The sequence below is a fragment of the Struthio camelus genome, chromosome 6 (genome assembly GCF_040807025.1).
Source record: "Struthio camelus isolate bStrCam1 chromosome 6, bStrCam1.hap1, whole genome shotgun sequence".
NCBI lineage: Eukaryota > Metazoa > Chordata > Aves > Struthioniformes > Struthionidae > Struthio > Struthio camelus.
The window spans coordinates 13,325,389-13,348,407 of record NC_090947.1 but is presented as its reverse complement, the minus strand read 5'-3'; positions in this window follow the sequence as shown (position 1 = coordinate 13,348,407).

Genomic DNA, 23,019 nt, shown 5'->3' with positions numbered 1-23,019 from the left:
ATGACACATTTTTCCTTCAAGTGATTTTGCTTTCTCTTCTGTTTTTGGAGTAAAGTGTTCAAGTATTTTTCTATCTCAGTTTAATTTAAGCCAGAAACATCTTTTTGACACCTAATTCTAATCTCAGAATGTCAGATATCAGTCTTTTCAGACTAGGATCTCTCTTTCTTGGGTGAAATTGTTAACAATACCATTCACAGCAATTAGGGAATTTCTTGTTATGTACTTCTGACTAGTAAATCCACCTTGAAGTAGTAGGATGGATGTTAAGTTTTAGTGATTACTTTGACTATTTAATTAACACAAATCTAATCACTTCCTCTAGTTCACTGTTCTACTGCTCTGTGCAAATTATTAGTCTCATTGTTATTCACATGTCCTGAATTCACACAGTTCTGTGTCTGTACTTGAGATGGATATGAAATCATATCCTACAAAAACCATTTTTCAGTAAAAACTCCTGTAACTTAAACATTTGACGGAAAAAGCGATTATTATTTTTCCTCCAAAAGACCATTCATTTATTAAAAAATGCCATGCTAGGCGGCTGGAGCTCTTTTTTAATTCTAGTTGTATTCACTGAATGATTTCTGCTGAAGTAAAAATGACAGTTTTGAAAATGTTGCAATAAAAGTCCACTTCTACGTAAAACTTTTCCTCCCTTGGCTTTATTACCAATATCTGAAATCAAATCAATCTTCTGTGGTTCACAAATACTACCTTTAATTCTTGTTGTTGGTTTGTTTGTTTTCTTTGAAAGAAAAGAGAATGTTTACTTCTGGCTGATCTGAATTATCTCTGAGCAAGTCATATACTTAAATTTCATTAACTCAGCTACTCCTACGTGGCACGGACTGCTATGACCAAAACTGGAATACAGTCTTTGGACTTTAAAAAGGAATGTGTTGTCACTCCAACCCTGAGCAATCCTAGCTCTCTAAACAAAAGATAAAATAACTCACAGTTGATCCTGCAAGCCTGAAGCGATGGAAAAAAAAACTTCCTGTATCAGAGTATGTTCAAGACTGCCTGAAGCACACTGGGAGGCACAAACTCAATAAAATCAGAATGCATAGAAACAGAATGCTTGAAGCTGTGGGAGGAGTGGAGAGGGAATATTTGCCTTGCTCCCAAATACTGACATGTGCTATGTGCTTCAGTAGTCCAATTTACTACCTCCTTAGGGATGATGAGAAAGCCATGGAACGGCTAACAAGGCTCAGACCTGCCACGGAGGCTGCAAGATCCTCCCTGTCTTGGAGAGGTGACTGTGGGAGAGTTCACATCAAAACAGGCTCCCTCTCCCTCGTTGGTCCCCTTCCCTCCTTCCACTGCTCCTTGTGCGACCTCCTGAAAACCAGCCCCCCAAGACCTTGCACTGACTATTTTAAAAGTTTACTCTTGAAAGGTGGGTAAGAATTTAGTTCTAACCATTAAAGGATTTGTTTCTAGTATGGTTGAAAGTAGTATATCCTCTCCTACTTACTTCACTTCTTTAACATGTCATTTATTTTTCTTCCTGTGAACAGAGGCAATGAGTCTTTGGTTCACCTCTCTCTCAACGTAGCAGTGACTGGGTGATGATATAGCAATCATATAAAAATAATCAGGTCAAATGGTACCAGAGTCAAAAGAAACACAGATAACAATTCATTTTTAGGAGGCAGGTAGAGTACCAGTTCAGGATACATTTCATTTTCAGATGAATTCCTTCCATTCAGAGTTGTAGTTCAGAAAACTAGCAGTCATTAAAGAGGTCCCAGCTGCATCAAGGTTGAATAATAACTGAAAGTCATCCCCTGCTGTGTCTCTATAATCCACAGAAGTGTCTCTGGGGGTTGCAAAACAGTGATGAGATCAGAAAACTGTGAAAGGTGCCAACCAGAAAGTGCTGCAGTCAGCAAAGGCTTCATGCCCCTAGTTGTGGACAAAGCAGAAAGCCTTCCAGCCAGAGGGAGCAAGCCAGATTGACTTTACTAAGGCAGCCTTTGGCCACCAATGTGTTCACTGGCAAGCAGTCACCTGTGAGGTGGAACAGGGAGACTTTCATTTATTTATTCGTTTATTAAAATAGCAATAGCAACACAAAAAGTTTTACTGGTAATATCAATAAAAATAACATAAAACTCCCCAAAAGAAAACATTAAATGAGAGCAGTGGTATCAGGTAATATTCAAGGTAATGCACAGATCTTCTCTAATAGTGGAAAAGTGAAAGGTTTGTTGTGAAAAGCTTTTCTATCCTGTTGAAAATATCAATACCACATGCTGGGACTGGCACTCTCCAAGAAATAAATATTGATTTCCCTCTTTCCTCCTGTACAAATAGCAGACAATAGCTTTCCTAGCTCTAACTCTTTCTATTGTTTTAAGGTTGACAGATTCTGTTAGCATGGAATTTTTATTTTTTCATTATTCTCTTGTTTTCTGTCCTTGTGTGCATGCGCACTTCTTCTCTCTCTTTAAAACATTTATAGGTTTTATGTGTGTATATGTTTGGGGGGGTGGATAGCAGGATAGTAAAGGAGTAGTTGAAATTAATGTGGCCCTTCCTCTGACAGTTCTGATGTCAGGCCCGATTCATCTAATTTTAGTATTACTATTAGGAATGTTGCAACAATTTTTTGGGAACGCATGCTGCTAGTGATGATAATATATTCCTATTTAAAAATACATATTTCCCTGCAGATCATGCTGTAAGACATATATTTGTTGTATAATAGTGAACTGTGGACATTATATTACACTCAATTCAAGTAACACAAACAAGAATCTTACTTTCTGTCCAGCAGAATCCATAATTTCACTAACTATCCAACATATCTGAGTGGCACAAGTGAAATAATGGCAGGGGAATATATAGGCAACTGCATCTTAAACGATCTAAGCACCTTAAATATTCTTAAATAATGATGCTAAGCAGAATTTAGGGCAAAATGAGGAGGATAACAGCAAAGCATTCACTTTCTTTTTGATAGAATACCCATCATCCTTCAATATTAGGTATATGTCATGAAAAGCTTACAAAATAGTTATTCATTTTCCTGAAGGTCATCCGGACACAGTAAGTTCATTTCATTTTCTTGACAACAGATCTAGGCTTGTTATGTACTCTATGAAAAATGACAGCAAGTGACTGCCCCTCCAATGCATTTCAAGCAAATATGATTTTACCTCTGAAGAACAGAAAGAAAGAGAAGGTAAATAAATCTGATCCAGCTGTATCTGTACTAACCCTGGGACAACAGGTAAAAGGGAATGCAATGCAAAAATAACCAGGCTGGCCAGAAATAGGCCACAGTAAACTAAGGCTGAATTTGGCCAAGCCATGCTAATAAGGTAAGCAGCCATCTACTGCTGCAGCGGTAGCGCTGCATGAGTGGAAGCGGTCACAAGGCAGGGTCTACCTTCGCAGTAAGGCAGTCCAATGCTCTGGCCGAGGGCAGATGGGACAGTTTGGCTCATGCTCACAGCATTCAATCCCTTTCTCCCCTAACATACGGGTGCAAAACCTGCACTGCCTTGTGGGAATGGCTTCTGCCATGCACTGTCCCCTGAACCATGCCCTGGCAATGTCTGGGAGGGTGGTAGGTACTACTGTCAAAATCTTGCTAGGGAACAGGCTAACCAAATGTGACACCCATGGGATGATGCACAAAACGGACCCTTTTATTTACTAGCATAAAGGCAGCCTGCATGGGAAGTTATGAAAGTACAAGACTGTGCTGTATGTTTGGTTCAGTTTCTGCTAGTTCAAGGCACCACACACTGATGTAGACATGCAGAGAAAGAGAGTGTGGCTCTACACTTTATTGTGATGCCAGGAGTTTGTAATATGTATTAAAAATAAAATACTTTGATTTTTTTTTGATTGCTCTGGTTACTTATTTTTCTCTCATATAACGTCTTTGTTAATCTTACTTCTTTTTCTATGCCACTTTCCTCCCAGTCAAATTATCCATACACCTTTTCATTATTCATTTATTGGACACTAACATCTTCTATATTGCATGGATTTGAAAATGTATGCCATTTGTTGATTTGATTTTTCTTGTCTAAAATGTCTAATTATTGTCTACCTGTCTCATGACATAAAATAGAAGGAGATCTTTGGAATTATGGATGCAATTTCCATTTGGGAATTACACATGTGCAGACTGACAGTATAACAAAGGTGCAATGCATAGGCTTTTAACATCTCTTCTAGTGCTTATGTTAGTAATATGATGAGGATGAAGCAGGCAGGACCTTTCAGAACAGGAATCTACAGCAGTATCACATTGACATGCAGGCAAATGAGACAATTAAATGGGGTGTCAAGTACGTTTACTGAGGATAAACAAACAAACAGAACTAATTAGTAAAAATTCGTCTGGGAATTGGTGAGTAATAAGAACTATAAATTATGAGACAGCTGTTAGTGTTGCCAAATTTTTTCCTGTCCATCTTTTCAGCAATGCAAGTTTATGAAAACACTGAGACATAGGAGACATTTGTTCATTACGTTCTTTGAGAATGGAGATACTAAAGAAATCTAGGAAGCTCTCTTACTGATTCTAAAAGACAGGTATTCTCAACTTATACAAATATATAAATTATATTTTATAATATTATCATTGTAAATATAATTATATAAATATAATAGTAGTGTTGAGATTTCAAGTGACAGAAAATTTGTTCTACATAGAAGAGACTGTGCTTGTAATGTCTTCAGAGTCAATGAGCCTAGCATTGTTTATTACTTAATCTGCTAGACTAGCCCTGGTTCCATGCTGATGATATTGCAGCACATTGGCTATCTTGTCTAAAACATAATTATAGGCAATTGAATTTCCTCACTATGGATATTTAAAATTCAGTGTTGATATTTTGCCTAAATGTATTTTGTAAAAAAAAGAAATGAGAAAAAATTAAAGAACCATCAATTCAAATGCAGAAAGATTTCACACGGAAGTAATTGTGTTCTTCAGTTTTAGGAGACTGGAGATTGGAATTGATTAACTTCTGTGATAAACATGTTAATGGAAAATTTAAATGGGACTAAAACATGAGGTTTACATGCAAAAACATGATTTTGTCTCAAATTCTCTGGTATTCTACCACTTTAAAAATGTTGTGCTTTTTCACTGAAGTATTATTCTATCTCCTGATTTTCAAATATGAAAAAAAGTTTTATGGAAAGAAGATTTGCTCTTTGTTAGAAAAAATATCAGTCTTCAGGCTATGACTTTTCATTTTTACATTTTGGAAAAACTCTTCAAATTTGGCCAACAGACTCTAGATTGTCTTTTTCTTTTAAACAAGCAATTTTGTTTTTCTGTTTTATTTTAAAATCCCTGGAACCTTAATGTCATTTTTAAAATAAAATTACCAACAACAATGATTGGAATTCTTTGATCAATTTCAATGAAATGTTCTAATGTGACATATGAAATAAAAAGGGGGTATGTTAAGAAATTGTGAAAACTTGCATGAGTATCTGCAATCATTTTCTCTTGGCAAAGTCTGGGAGAGCTGCCAGGAAAACTCTTTGCCTATGACAAAGGTTCCTATGCACTGCAGTAACAAAAAGAGTAAATATATGAATATTAATGCCAATAATAAATAAGAACATGTTTATGGTGAAGGAAAAGGTGGCTGCTGAAACTTTGATTTTCCTCCATCATCATTATGATCACCAGTGAATACTAAATGTACTGTAGCATTTTATAATGCGATGCACCTGTCGTCTAAGAATTGGACACAGCATAAGCATAGTGCATGATGACGAACAGTCTTGGCCAGACTCCAAAATATGGCATTTTCACCCAAAGCAAGGTACAAAAAGAAGTTTGTTAAACTTAAGAGCAAAGAACAGCAGCTCAGAGCTGAGAAAGGCAACAGTAATTTTAAGTCAAACAAGCTTCTAATGAAATTGTCTCCTAAACACTTGCCATCTGAATGATTCTAGAATAAAAATCATGCTAAATACAAGTAAGGGTTGAAACTGGATACGGGGAGGCCTGAAAGCTTTCAGTAAACTTGGAATGTTTAAATTTAGGAGTTCAGTTACTAACCTGACTTCATAGTGCTAGGACATAATTTCTCTGTAAGAGGGTTTTTTAGATGATAGCATATAGAATAGGTCTGCAGAAATCAATGGATTTATAACAACTTACAGCAGCTAAGAATTTGTTCCTTTATCTTTCCAAAACACAGACTGTAGAAACCTAATTTACCATTCTTGATCATAGCCAGAAACATCTGACTGATGAAGCTGGAGATTCTCATGAGTATTAGTGCCTCAGAAGAGAACTGGGATTAAAATTGAAACGTGGATAGTATCTCCACTGTCACTTGGCAATTTCAGACAACTTACATTACATTACTTCACTTTCGTGCAATTTGGTGCTTGGATATCATAAATTACATTGACACACCATTAACATAGGTAAATAGAGTAAATAATTGATCTCTCCAGAGAAACATTAGAACCCCCCATAACAACACACATCTGCAGCACATGTGAGCAAGTCTCTATTAGCAACTTACATACCTCTATTGTTTTTCTTTTTTCATACCTACAGCTTCATAAACATACTTCAAACTAAAAATACTTTTCTTTCAGCATCTTACTTTTGGGCTGCTATTCTTCTACTAATTATAATCTCAGACCTTTAATAAGTGAAGCCAGAAGAGTAGTTTACTGAAAGAATTTTACAGGCTATCCACGGAATTGTATTTCTGGTTTTGTAGGAAAACAGAAAATTAGATGATTTATGTAGTCTGTGCTAATAGCAAGCTTTTTTTTTTCTCTCAGTGAAAGAGCGTGAATGAACCAGTGTGGTGAACTGATTTATGCAGGAGAGCTGGGAAAAAACAGAATTGTGGAAACTCCTCAACCTAGATCCAGGATGCAAAGCTGTCTCACAGTGACAATGGCCCTGGCTGTGGCAAAGACCCTGCCCATCCAAACTGCAGAGCTGTCTGGAGAGCTCAGGACACACAATGTGCTTGGAGACGGGGTTAGGTCAAACACCTGGAATTTCTCTGCTGATCTTATGCCAGCAGTTACTAGGCCTCTCCCATGAGCCATACTGATTACAGTAGCTCTTTGCTCTCCATTCAGTATTTTGCATGGATCAGTTTTTTTAAAAATAGCCAGCGGCAAAGTAAGATCAGACAGAGTAATAGAGCCCCAGACCACTGAGGGCAGAGGTAAGTATTGAAGGCTCAGAGGAACCAGCCTTGGAAGAGGGAAGGTGTAGAAACTGCGAAAGAAACTACCATAAGAAACTGTGGCTAGCGGAAAACACACTTAAGATGAGAGTGTTTAAACATATCTAGCCCTGAAAACATTGAGGCATGTGGGAGCAAATATTGATGCCTATGACCGGTCGATACATAGGGTGTTAAAACAACAGTATCAGTACTTTCTCAGTGTATTTACCTTGAACTCCACTAATGATTTGCCAGACTGGATACTACAACTAGCTCAGCAAGGCGCTTCTGAGACATATCCACTCTTCCTCACTCTGTGCATAATGCATTCTACTACCAAAGACAGAGGCATAGTGAAATCTCTCTCTTCCAGTAATGTCCCTTAGAGATCATCATGAGAGGAAGGAGAGGAAAATAATAGGAATTTCTGGGCTTAATTCAAAACCAAAATTAGATGCAGCCTAGCTAAGCTCCTGTCCACTGATTGCTGAGTTTTTGGAACATCTTTTGGCATAAACAGTAAGCTACGAGATCATAAATAGGAAGCGAGACCTTTGGCCAGAGTAAATTTGGGCTGGTCCATTAGATTCCTGTTAAACTGTGCAAGTTTATGCTTGCTGAAGATTGATCCCCATATGCTTCGTTTTGCTTCTATTTTTAGTTGCCCAGCTCTGTTAAATATTGCTAATTAACAAAGAAGCCATACATATTTGGCACTACTTAATAGAGAGAAATATCTTCAGTGATTCCAAAGCATATTTATTTTCTACCCAATATTGGGTTTGCATTCTGTGGGTGGGCTGAAGACAGGTGGCAACAGGCAACCAGCCAAACTGTTCAAGGTAGAAATCCTAACATCATCTTTAACAGCCATCCTTCATGTAGGTAATCAGAGTAACGTCTGCTATCTCCAGTGAACGGCCTTAGTACGCGGGAGCACTGGCTGTAAGCAGAGCAACATCCTGACAAGCAGTCTGACCACCTCGTGAAAAGCCCTGTAGACATGCATCCTACACTACAGCTTTTATTTGAGGAAGAGTATTACCTAAATCTTCTAGTAAAGTGATACATGAGTGTTAACAATTTTTTAAAAATATATTATTTCTTTTAATCATTAGTATTTTCTTCACATAATTACGGGAGCCAAAAGAGAATGGTGATGTCCCAGTATGGATATACACAATTTTCCTCCGATTAATACAATAATACACTACTATTATGAAACACAAATGCTGCAAGAAAAGACCCAGTTAGGACTGACGGCAAAGTCAGTTGGAGAAAGCTTCACAGGGACACACAGATAATTAAGGGACTGGAGCATCCATCCTACAATGAGAGGCTGAGAAAGCTGGGACTGCTCACGCTGGAGAAGGGATGGCTCAGGGGGATCTTATCCATGTGTGTAAATATCTGACTGCAGAGAGTAAAGAAGACAGAGCCAGACTCTTCTCAGGGGTGCCCAGTGACAAGACAAGAGGCAATGGGCACAAATTGAAATATAGGAAATTCCATTTAAACATCAGAAGAAAACCTGTTCAGTGAGGATGGTCAAACACTGGAACATGTTGCCCAAAGAGGCTGTGCAGTCTCCATCCTTGAGATATTCAAAACTTGATAGGACATGGTCCTGGGCAACCTGCTGTAGGTGACCCCGCTTTGAGCATGGCGGTTGGACTAGATAAACTTCCAAGGTCACCTTCCATCCCAACTATTATGTGATTCTGTGATTCAGGAAATGAAAGAGCATGCTCATTCCTTGGCTTTGCTACCAACCTCCTTGCTCAAGTGTCCCTGCATATGTCAGCGTATGACCTGTCTCACTTTGCCTTTTGTTTGTTTTTTCTATTTACATTTTGGTGGAGGCTTATCCTTCAGTATGTATTTGTGTTTCATAAAGGACATGTTTGTCAATATGTAAATCATTGAAAAATTGCAGATTATGCAAGAAAATATGAATCCTCATTCCTGTAGTCTGCAAGGACAGTTCTGCCATTTTGGAGTTTGGATTGCAGTTGAGATTCTAGATGATACAACTAACTAGTACTCATCATTACTTTCTATCTGACTAGGGATCAGTGGCATGCATTTAAATCCCATGGAAAATGTTGCTAAAGTACAAGACATATTTTTTCTAAATTGTTGATCATCTCCCTTGCTCCTACATATGGAAGGAAAAATAACATTGATGATTTAGAATGCATTTACCTCTTAGACAACCTAATCTGGTTGTGACTTTCTTTGTATGAAACACAGCATTGCTTCATTTGTGGCCAGAACAGTTTGAGATAATGGATCAATATACAACAGATTTTAAAACCTGCAGAACTCACAGGCTGTGGTAAGGGGGTTATTATGAAGAGACACACAGATGCTAAAATCTAGTAAAGAGAAACAAATAGGTGTAAAAGTTACTACTGTTTAAGATATGGCAGCCTAAGAAAATAATAAAGCAGCAGGTTGCTTGACTGTTGGAGAGAAGAAAAGAAGGAAAGCAAGCGAAAGCAAGAAAGTGAGAAAAAGAAGGAAGGAAAGAATGGAAAGGAAGGAAAGGAAGGAATCCAACCAAATATGCACATAAGAAGATGGGCATGTGAAAGCTAGGCACAAACTGATTCACGTTTTTAAAATTCTGATAGAATAGGAAGCCATTCTACATGAGATGGATGGCATTGATCCAACACACAATACAACTGAAATTATACAAACATTTGTGATAATAATATTAAAAGAAAACAAGAACAGTCATAGGAAGAACAAAGTGTAATTTAGATATATAGTTAATACACCTTTCTAAAAAATAGGTGGCATATGCTGTTTAAAGAACGGAACATGATCTTAAAAGTGGGTTAATAATCCAGCTCTTAGCCTCAGCACAAGTGATGAAAGGTAGCCATGCGTTCAGATAGTGCACGTACCAATTGTTTTCAGCCTAGTAAGTCTTCCCAGATTTTCATAAACCACCTGTTAAGTGAAAAAGCATTAGGTGTATGCAGAGCTAACAATTCTTACATTTAATGATTATAGTCAGCATGGTGCATCGTCAAGAATGGTGGAAAAATACTGTTGGATACCATAAAAAAAATCATATATGACTTTATATATAGTAGGTGACTGTATGTTAGTATGGGCAGTCGTAAGTAAGAAGAGCTTTGCATGTAAAGGGGCCTGCTTTGAGAACGTGGCTCTTTTACTTTCTCACAAATTCCAAATGTTAATATCATCAGCAAAGTTGTATGTTTTCTTTGGAGCTAGTCAGAAGATTCTTAGAAATGCAAGTTTGAGAAAAACATAGAACAAATCAGTCACTAGTATTTTCATGGGGGTCAGGGTGCTTTGACCCTGATAATATTGACCGAATAACATTGGTAATGTTATTGTAGGTTTTTCTCATGCATCACATTTCAATGTAAATTCTGGCAAACAAACTCTAGATCAGCAATATTCAGCCTTTAGTGGTCTATGGCAACAATACTGAGCAAATTAGATCCTGATGATAGCATTCTCCACTCCCCATATAGCCTGGACCACAGCAGAAATACTGTCATCGGTATCTGTGATTTCCTGAAATACTTCAAGAAAGTTTGACAATCCTCTGATCATCCTGTTGTCTGAGCTATCATAGCAGCCTGCTTCCTTACATGATTCATAATTAAGAACGACACCAGTAAACTTACTCATGTCATTAGTGCAATTAGAGTACAAACTGTAGTATATAATTTAGACTCTGAGGTTTTGAATATATCAATTAAATTCAATATTTTATTGGAAGCTTAGATTACTGAAAACTGTAAATTGTTAAAGATGGAAAAGAGAGGACACCAATTAGAAAAAATGCATCTTCTTAGTCCAGGCTGAAATCATCCATCTAGTCAATATTTGGTAGACATGCAACGACATGGCTTGCAACCATGGTCCTGCATTGCATACCCAGAGAAAGTGACTCCATCGATAAGAAACTGCCAGCTCAAAAAATAGACGCAAGTAAACCATTGCAGCAGGACAGGAGAGTTGTTGCCCTCTTCGAACGATGTGATCAGTTAAAGGTATGCCAAAAAGATTACTGAGCGCTTGCTATAATATTGGTCTCAATAAATGCTTCTTGTATCTTTCATGGTACAGCTGCCTAGTATTCATGAATTCTGAAAGAACTGGATAAATACTTTATACATATGTTATAAAAAATTATCCTATCGGAAGGAAGATAATTTCTGCTTTTCAAATTTTAGCAAAACACAGTGTGATGAATAGTATCCAAATTAAAACACTGGGGCACAACTTTAGTTTATGGAATACAGTGGTGATATAAATCCCACAGGAAATCAGAAGCACAAAGCCTAATGAAAATAACAGTTGTGATCACTCTTTTTAATATGTTGGTGTGAGATGCTTTTGTTATGTATTCAAATCTGTCAGACATAATCTAACCATAAGACTTCTTAAACTGATCATTCAGTTCATATTTACCCAACACTAACTAGCTTCACTTCTCTATACTTTCTTTCTTCTGCTATGTTGTAATATATTTTTGTCTTACCATATTTCTGGAAAGCCTGAAAAGCCTTTAGGGGAGCTGAATGTTTATTTCCAATAATCCCAGCTCTCGAGCTGTATGGGTCCAATAATTATGATATTGCACTGGTATAGTCAGGAGTAGAGTATAAAATCTTAGCAGCCTAACATTTTTTCCTTTATATGACAAAATAAATTGGTTCTCTTTCAGAATGATCTCTTTTGAACTCAGGAAAACTCAGAAAATCCAAAGATACAGTGAACTTTTCATCACAGACTAACTTAGCTTTAAATTCCTTTCTCCCCTCCCCTTCTCAAGAATATGAACAGAAGGCTCAGGGATAAATATTCAAAAATGGGAACTTTCAGTCATTATTCATATCTCAGTGAGGTCAAGCTAAAGCATTCATATTTCTGAAAGATGTTCACTGTCCCTTATGACCTCCTGAATGCAGTGGATCTAAGACAGTTTATGGCAGGGAAGATTGGTGACATTACAAAGCTTGTTAAAAATTCCTTTGAGTTTTCTGATCACCGCATGGCTGTCCATGCCCCAAAAGCCACGACCCTCCGGAGTCCCCCTGCTGAGAGTTTTAAGGCTGAGGACTAGGACTAAATACAGAGAGGGAATTATCCTAAGAGGAAAGGGTCCTTGATTACAAGGGGTAGTACTCTGCTAGGATAGTCCGGGCAGCTTAAAGACCAAGCTTCTGTCTTTGCTATACCCACATAGTGAGTGAAGATCACTCAGTTTCCATTTTGCTCCAGTAGAGTCATACATAAGCATTCAGTTTAAGATGATGGTGAGGAGAGATAGGCATGGGTGAGGGAATGATATATTTACCTGTAATTACCACTTTGTGCTTGGAGACGTGGAGTGTGTGGAACTGACAAGTTTCATCATGTCTACCCTGTCCTTTCCGTTCAGGGAACGAGAAAACAGTGTTTTCTCACATTTGTATCCATACCTTTTTGATCTTAACACTGAGCTGCAATTTCACAAGAGAAGATTCTATCCAGGCAAGAACAAAGAGGACTAGCCATAATATTTTGGGTATTTCATGAATTGAAGCTGGAAATTAGATCAGGAGAAGTGTAATAAAAACAAAATGTAATATAACTTTCTTCCTAAAGATGGAAAGATTTCAGTTTAATTTGGTTCAGGTGTGAATGTTCAGAGGTTTGGTTGCTTTTCTTCTTTTTAGAGCTGCTGCACACAGTAGCAAGTTGCCATATTTATGAAATCCCTTAAATCACCAGAATGGTATTACAAACAGCTCTAAAATGTTATCATACAACATCAGTTTCAGTGAAATATGGCATTCATTCTATAAAAATTTAGTTCACTATTTTTAGAATTTATACTTTTTAGCTTAGTCATTAGGCTTTTTTAGAGACAACAAAGATGAGAAATATAAGTTTTTTAATCATTAAAAATGCCATTAAAAAAAAGGAAAATAATAGAATTTTAACAGATTTACCATTCAGTTATGCTTGATCATAATGTAGTGCTGTGTGGAGAGAAGGATGAAGAGCAAAATCCTACACAAAAGAAAAAAATTTCATTTATGTGAAATGTACTTACTCCACTGGTTTAAGCCAAAATGTATTCACTGTTTTTCAACAATAATATTTGACTGTTAGACTCTGTGTCCTACGCTGATGAATAAATAATGTTGAGAATACAACTTTTGGGTTGTACTCCTCACCTTCAGGTTGTATACCAGTTTCGCAGTCAACAAACATTGGTTTAAACGCACACATGCATGCAGAGTGTTGGGAGCAGGACTGTGCCTCCCAGCTTGATGATCTTTTCCCTCGTAATGCCTGCTCGCCGGATTGTTTCTCCACCCCATGGCATTTGAAAGCTGTTGTTTCTAGTGACACAGTTTCACAGAAGGAATGGAGAATACTCCTTTACAGACTTGCACTATGACTTAGTGGCTGGCTTATTGCTTTAAAATGTAGATATGAAACCCCTCCAGCTGAAAAGGGAACTGAATTACATTTTCTGCATAAAAGCACTACAATGTTATTTAAAGAAAGCCATCTCTCACCTCTCTGGCTTTGTGCTTTGGATTCCAGGTGTGAAAACTCTGGAAAGTGTCTGCTTCCAGACTCCCTTATGTTTTGTATTTCATATTAGATACTAGATGCTAGATGTAGAAACATGCTATACAATGGCTTAAGTATCCAATCATGCACTATACAAATTGACGTTAATATTTTCTAAGCACAGGCCTCCAGTTGAAATGAACTTTTACAATAGCACAGGACATATTGCTAAACACCTTCTCATTTTGCTTATAGAATATAGGGTTTAATGAAGATTTGAACTGTGATCTTTTAATATGATCATTTAGTTCATTAAACCACAACACCTACATAATCTCTTGTTCATGAAGTTCATTGCAGTGAATAACATCACAGCACACATGAATAAGTGCAAAGTAATAAGGAGTACTCCTACATCTCTGCAGTGCAGTCCACATTGGGGTCTCGCACTGAGGGCTTTTCAGAGGCTTCTGTTCTGAAGCAAGCATGAGGGATCCTTGCATAAAAAATATCCATTTTATTTTTAAAGAATGTAACTCAGTTTATTGTGAGCCATCACCCTGCACCATGTGAAGTTCATAACTGGGCTCTAAAGTTCCTGTTCATTTAGTATTAAAAACAGATAGTGACAATGACTGCATTTGGTCAAAGTTTTGCACACTGGGATTTTTCTATCTAAAAGCAGAGGACAGAGAGAATGAAAGGATGGGAAAAAAGACATCACAAGATCATGGGAGAAAACTTGTACAAAATGGAACCTGAAACTGCTAAAATGAGCTCAAACACTGAATTCACTAACATCAGCCCCTTCCAGGGCTCTCCAGGAATAGATCACAGTTTGTATAATTGTTGAACATTTCAAAGCAACCAGTTCTTCTGTTTTACAAGAATTTTTAATGACCTTTTTCCTATTTCCATCTATTCATTACTTTCAATTGACTCTCTAGAATTTCTGATCACCCTGTTAATTCATACTGTTGATAAGTGGAAAATGAGCATCTAAAGAGATAATATGGGCTGGACGCTTTCAAGTTTATTATTCATATGACATAAATAATCCTGACATCTTGTAGATATTAAGGACTGACCATTTTTGGTCTCGTCTTTGGAATCCTGGGTCAGATGCTTACTTTAGCCACAAATCACTCTGGTGTTGTTAGGGAAACAAAAAAAGGAAAGCAGATGATTACTAAACACTTCATTCCTGCTCCTCAGTTTCTGCAGGAAGGAAACCAGGGCTGACAGACTGCAAGAGACCTGTGTGACATCCCAGACAAATTACTGAGCTAAGTGTTTGAGTGACCATGACTGTGGGCTGCAAAGCATCTTCACAGTCTAAAATGAAGGTCCCACAGTTAATGCCTGTTGCAGTTGAAAAACCTGCAATACATTACTTCAGCTTCCATCAAGATCAATTGACTTAACTGAAAACTATCCATAATTTTCATATTTTAATTTTTGTGGAGGTGTGTCTTTTTCTATTAAAGGAAATTTATAGAAAGTTTGCTTTACTTTTTTCTTTCCAATCAAAATCCAGCATTCACTTCCCTTTCAAAAAAAAGTTCCAATTAAAAACAAGAAATAAGTTTAGTGATAATGCTCAGCTGGTGTGTGGGAAAGGTTAGATAATTTTTGTCAAAAAATCACTGATGTTTGAATGAAAAAAATATATATATCTTTTTTTTTTTAAAGGTGAATTTTTTTATAACCTTTTTTTATAACCTTTCTCCTTTCCTCCCATTTTCTAGCTAAACCTAACTTCATTTAGTACTTAAAATACAAGCTTTCCTCCCTGACTATATAACACTTGGCAAAGGCCTGAAGTGCCCAAGGGTAGATTAGTGTCCAGAGTGAAGAGACACCATCCAAAATACAGGATAAATGCAGTTCGTCATGTGGCTGTCCAATTTATCACTCAGACATCACTGAGTGCTGAGGGTATATAAATTATATTAACCTAATCAAAATCCCTTTATCCAAAATAATTGAACATGAGAGCTAGTGTTTACAAATGTGTCATCTAGCCACAGGAGCTGTATTCTGATACTTTATAGCAGCTGAGGAGCAGCTCACCCTTAGCTCCTGTAACATGTGAGATAAGGTACCAATCAGGTGATTAAACCTGACAGAATCCTACCCTGAGAAGTATGAGCTTATATAAGCCAAGATTTGAATATATTTAGCTGGACAGTGTCAAGCTATGCTGCACCATTATTATAAAATTGACAAGTAAAGTGCTAAAGGTAAATAGTACTGGATAATGTAAAAGGGCAGGGAAAATCCAAAGTCAATAAAACATGAGGAAAAGAGGAGAGGATTTCTGTGTAGAGTCCTTCTTATGCTAAGTCACTTAAATGCACACAGCAGAAGAAAAAAAAATTTTATCATAGGATTGTTATAGAGACTCCCCTAACGCAGAATGCACTGAAAGAAGCATTTTAAATCTGATAATCACAAGTACAGAAAAAGCTATAACAGAAGAAGGTCTTTTACAAAGAGAGTCAGGGTCCTGATCTTTGGGACTCTGTGAGTAACGATTTCTGATTAAACCAAGCTGGGAAAAATAAAGGAAAACTAAATTTTTCAGAATAGCTTGAATAATAATAAATTTAAAAACCATCCTGAAATAAATGACTAATTTATTCCCAGAATTTTTCATCATTTCTGAATAATATACGTGATGAAGTGTGAGAATGATGCTTGATTAAATGAGGTCCCCAGAGTGTATCAGAGGAGATTTAGTTTGGAAAACAGCATCTGCTGTCTCTTTCTTTCCTTCTCTCAATGCTGTGTTGTTTCCACTTTTTACAGCATATTACTCTCTTTCATTTTTAACAGAATGTGGCAGTAGTTATTCAGACTTTTCTGTGGTAGCCATACATCAGATCTTTCCATGTGTTAGGGTCTGAAAAATATTGCCGAATACTTATTTATTTTTCCAGTCTGGAATAATAATAATTAATTATAAAATATATTGATCCAATCTATTAGCTTTTCTTAGTCAGTCAAAGGTTATACAGATCTAAGTCATTATTTTATATAATCATGCCTGAAAATTTAATTGAACTGGCTTTTTCCCAGACTATTCTTTTCTGCCTTTCTGCTTTTAACTATCAAAGTACCTGACACTGAGGATCATGGCTTCAGTATACCACCAAAGAGAGCTAAAAAGCTATATGAATGAACACTAGTTGGAGATTTGACCACTTTTATCCTTTGTTATTTCATTCAGTTTTATGACAACAAAATGCATAGGCATTGTCCAAGATAACTGTGTTGTACACATCCAGTCCTACCCAGTTGTAGAAGCTAAGCACGTGAAGTGCTTCGTTGAAAGGCCATCTGAAAGTCCAAGTGATCATAGTTAAGATGCAAATAGTAATTTAGAATTTTACACTATATACGTAAAATGAGTTGGGAGATTCCATTAGCCCCATTATTACTGGTTAGTTGGGAAGATGAGGCTAGAAAGAAATACTGAACAATCATAAGAAATAAGAGAAAAGTCAATGGTGCAATTAGATCTCATATTTAATTTTTCAACTTTTAAATTGAGGAAACTTCAAGGCAACACAGGAACAAAGCAAAAATATCAGACGCAAAAATCTTTCATGTTTAAACCTGGGGGATATAGTGTTGAAAAAGAAATACAGGATCACACCTGAAGCAGAATCTAAATTAGAGAATGTTTGACAATTCCCAGTAGGTTACAAATCTTTCTCCTTAGAGAGGTATGTAGAGGCTGTAATTGAAAAGGGATGGAGAGAGAGAGAGGGAAAAAAGATTGCCAGCATGTGACTCCAATCTCAAGTAATATGCAGAGGAGATGCATAGAATTAAGCTGAGATGACTGCAGGAGAGGACTTTTCTAAAGCATACTTGCTGGCTGTGGTCTATGGGTTCAGAATCAGTAGACATCTAGTGACTTGCCCTTACTTCTCTCTCGTCTGCTGTGTGACTTATATGATGCTCCAGACTATAGAAAACGTAAGGGGGTATATCAAAGCATAACATTTGCCACCATTCTCTAATTTAAAGGTGGAAGAACTCTTGAGAATTGAAAAGCAATCTCTGCCTTTGAATATAACAAATTAGCATCAGCTACTGCAGTGTCCCCTTAGCATGTCTGATAGCAGCCCACACAGCTAGCCCCATGAGCACTTGCTCCTACCCTGTCAAGGGAAGAGTGGATATATTTGCACAATTATGTTCTCACCATGATGCTCTGCTCTACTCCTCTGAACTGTTAGTGGGAACATTGTGCTTGGTACACAGTCGAGCACCTTGTTGTTCTAGCATCATCTAACTCGGGCAAAAAAGCAGTACCTACTGCCATCTCCTCACATACCTCCATAAGATGTGTCATTTGCAATGTACCTTAAAGTACACATTGGAGAAGAAAGGACTTAAGAAGAATTTGAAAGCTATCCTAAGTATTATGTGCTTTGTGTTATAATCAGTGAAGATCTGAAACAGCCTCTTATGTTCTTCCCTTCTGTAACAACTTCAAAGCAATCCACTGAAGGGAAAGCAGAAAAAATATCACTTTGTCTATTCAGAATTGCCTAAAACAGACTTACTGCTTGGTAGTCGTTACTAAATGCCCAAATGAAAATTAGAAGCAGACCATATCCTATATGCCACATCCATATACCAAATGCCATCCATATCCTTTCATGCAGCAAAGATATCTGAGCACAGCTTGGTAAGTAACACAGGAACGATACTGTCATGTCTGGCACCCAGAGCAAGGGGTTGCTTTTTTGGTAACCAGATCCCACTCTCTGGTAGTGACATTCAAGGAAAAAAAACAGTAAAAAAGGATATTGTAGAAAAGTGCATGGTAGGAAATGCTGTGGCAGAATCTGGCCACAAAGAAGAAAGGAAGTGAATAAAAACCAGCTGAATACCTTTATACAGTTCTCAGATCACCTCTATAACAAATAAGACTGGCTCTAGCCTTCAGCAGTATCCCAACCTGCTATCTGAATGGGTTTTTCATCCTACTTTCTTTTGCTGTGCTAACACCATCTGCTTGCAATTCATAGTGCTATGGGAACATTCAGTACCTGTGATAGCTGTAGTGTGGATAAAAAAAAAAAGCACTGTAAGTTTATTTATTCAGCATCAAAAATAAAATGCTGAAAGATAACTGCTATCTAACGGCCAGATGCTTGTCTACAAATAGCGTAGGACTAACAATGAGTCCAGCGGGTGGTTTTTTTTCCTTTTTTAAACTGAAAGTAAAGCTGTTCACCTTCCAGTGTGCATTGCTTCTTTATTGGGACACCTTTTTTCCTTACCATGTACTTACACTTGATTAGAGAGACAACCGTTTTTGCAAGAAAATTTTGTGCCAATATTAACTAGCAACAAAGATAGTATCAAAGATAAAACTGCCACTGAGTTATTACAAGGCTCTAATTTGCTTGAACATTTTTATGAGATTATAAAATGGGATATCATATCTATATCTGATTATGAACAGCAACATATCTCTGTGAGTTAATAATTACAGTCTTGTTCTTACTTGTTGACAATCTATGACTAATTGCAATCCAAAGAGAATTTAAACAGATCAATTCAAAACTAACCATCTAAAGAAACGTAACATACTTAATGTAGGTATTCACTTGCGGTTGTGATACTTCCATACTTTATCTGGATTTGGGATATCTCTATATGCAATATGGTAGCTCTTTAAGATAATAAAAAACAACTGCATTACCTATAAAGACATCATTTATAAGGAGAGAGTTTACTAAAACTTTTCATGCTTTGAGTTTTGGAATGCTGTGCTGTTTTCTCTGTAGTTAGAGAGCGCGCAAGGACTGCCGATTTCCAATCTGACGTCTTCCACTGAGTAGCCATAAGCAACGAATTCTGGACTGGATGCTGCCTCCATGAGAGTGACATTAGCTAGACCTACATCAGCAAGTCCTGTGAACTGACAAGAGAGGATCTGAAGAGTAATGCACCTAGTGCTGAGGACCTGATGTCCACCCTATACACACTTTGGTGGAGGCTGGGATTTGAGGGTGGAGGAGGGGGTTTACTTTGGACTACTTCTGATCTGGTCCCACAAAAGTAATGTCCTTTTAGAGCTGGAATGCATTAGGCACTCTCCCAGGGTGTATTTTCCAGTGTTGCTTCAGCTGAAAGGAGTCTAGGTTATGCTCTCTGAGAGTGTGCCATAATGTGGACCCAGGCACAGTAACTGAGGATGAAGCAGAGATTAGCTTCAAAAACATGATCCTCATCCACATTAAACCAGTAATGCCCTCATTGTGTAGCATTGTGCTTACAAAGAACAATATTGAAGCCTGACAAGTTAGTTGGGTAACCAGGACTGACAGAATATTATCTTAAATCTTTAATCATCTAGCCTTCAGAAAGGATATCTCTATTTAAAAAACAGGCACCTTTATCACATCAGATGGTTTTTTTTACGTTTATCTGGAATGTTATTCGAAATGTAGGCTTTTGTGTGTTCTTTAACAAGCAGACATCATCACTGCTCCTAAAAAGTCCCAAATATTGTGTAAAAAGGTGGAGCAAGGCTACTCAAATCTTTTTTTTTTCCTCCTACCAACTTTCTCTTTATTAAAATGCCATGTCTGATTTCTTTTCAATATACTATTTCAGCTATAATAATGGCTGAGATATTGCAAGTAAGCATACTGCCCACTTTAGAGACTTTTAGTTTTATCTGAATAGCATTAAGTAATTCTTGGCTTGACAGTGGAAAATGTGGGGGGAAATCTGTGTTCTCCTTTATGCTTATCCAGTGTTGTTAATTCTACTAAGGTGGAATAAAATACTAATTGTCACTTGCTGACACATTTCAGTTAGTGTTTGCAAAATAAGACTCATATATAACTGACATAATACAGAACCAATAAATACATATATGTATTCATGTTTTAAAAGTGACAGAGTAAAATATAATTATTTTTGTGTTAGTCTTCATTTGGAATAAAAATTACAGAATCACAGAAGCTGAAAACTAAGAAATCGAACATCAGCCTGGGTTGCACTAGGCAGAGCATTGCCAGCAGGTTAAGGGAGGTGATCCTTCCCCTCTACCCAGCACTGGTGAGAAACATTTGGAGTGCAGTATCCAGTGCTGGGCTCACCAGTACAAGACAGTCATGGACATACTGGAGCAAGTCTGGCAAAGGGCCACTAAGCTGATGAAGGAACTGGAGCATCTCTCGTAAGAGGAGACTCTGAGAAAGCTGTAGCTCTTCAGTCTGGAGAAGGGAAGGCTCAAGGGCAATCGTTTCACTGTGTATAAATATAGGATGCAGGGGAGTAAAGAAGATGGAGCTGGATTCTACTCAGTGGTGCCCAGTGGCAGCACAAGAGGCAATGGGCACAAACTGAAATACAAGAAACTCTGCCTAAACATAAGAAAAAACCTTTTTACTCTGAGAGTAGTGAAACACTGGGACAGGTTGCCAAGAGAGGCTGTAGAGTCTCCATCCTTGGAGATACTCAAAGCCCAACTGGATAGAGTCCTGGGCAACCTGCTGTAGCTAACCGTGCTTTGAGCAGGAGGGTTCAACTAGAAAAACTCCAGAGGTCCCTTCTAACCTTAACTATTCTGTAATTCTGTGAAGATTAGCAATAAGTAGCTAGACCCTGAATTCCTTGCTTATATCATTTTAGCAGTGAGTATCACTGGCTAAGTGCCTTATATTCTAAGAATACTTTCAGTAGTAATATCAGATTAATTTCTCCATTTTCAATGAGTTTCCGAAGCTGATTTATTTTAACATTTAAAATTTAGGAAGATTAAAAATATTTAAATATCTATCTAAACTCTTCAAATTAACCATAAAGGCTTAATATAGAAGGGAGATTGCAAAGGATTTAGTAAGTCAGTATTTGAAGGTACAAGTTAATTGAACTGTAGGTCTTTAAGCAAAACATTTGTTTGGCAACAAATAATTTAACCACTGAATGTAGCCCATGAACAGAAAACTATTTTAGGCATTTGTTCATATTTTTGTGAATAAATTTAGTGGGTGAACTTTCAACAAGTAGTTTGCTTTTAGCTTTCATTCAATGTTTAGTACTTGCTATCCAAGCTAGTGATGGATTTCTGTAATTGCATTTTATCTTTCTGATTCTTAAGAAGACGATCACAACCTTAACTGTTGTTTCTTTCTGTAGTTTGGATGAACAGGTATGTAGAGAAAGCAAAGTGCTACTGAAGAAGTGCTTTAAAGGCAAATCTGGAAAACAGTTCAAATAATTCTCCTCTCATCTAAATGGATTCTTAGGAATACTGAATTTAAAAAGGCTACAAATCTTACCAATATTCAATCTTCAATATTTTTCATATTTTTCACATTCTTTAAAGATACTAAACTAATTCCATCCACATTTAATATGTATGAAACTAATGGAGATAAATGTGTGCCATTATTAGCAGAAACTATTTCAATTCATTTATTCTCTTTCCCACCACGTCTACTGAGAGCGTAAGAAAATGAAAATGAACATCCACCTCTAAGAGAGAAAGGAAGAATAACCGAGACATATTCAAACAAAATTCAGACTTATACAAACTGTGATCTTTCAGAAGGCCTCTGATTAACTTGTGAGAGAAACATTAGTCACACAGTGCAAAGCATGTGTGACCCCGTCAGGGTCACATAGATGGCTGGTGTTTACCAGTGCCTGCACAGTGCAACAGCTTCTCTTTCCCACACTTGGGAGTCAAGGAGCATGAGGCCAATTCACACTGAAAACACATGAATTTCAAGTCTCAAAGCAGGGAATTAAAATATCTGCTAAAGAACTCTTGTTCCCTCTTCCCAGGAAATCTACATATCTCTTATTTTTTTTCTAGATTTCTGATAAATGTTAAGATACACACACACACACACACACACACACAAAGGCCAAACATACAGTAACTTGTAACAAGAGAACAATATGGAAAATTTCAGTAGCTTTAACATCACTGGCAAGTGATTAACAGTGATTAACACTGTGAAGTATTGTTTTTAGAACTTTAAGTAAATCATTGATGGAAAATTGTTGGAAATCTATTTATTATCAGTTCCCCACACATATGTAATTCCCACTGCTCTTAATAGATAGATATTGATGTTTGTTTGGGTATCTATTGAGATTAATTGAGTCAAGAAGTAAATATTGACCATAACAAAGATGAGGTCAATACTTACACTGAAGGAAAACATATCTTCATCTGTGCTGAAAAGATGAAGCCAATAAGCCAAAT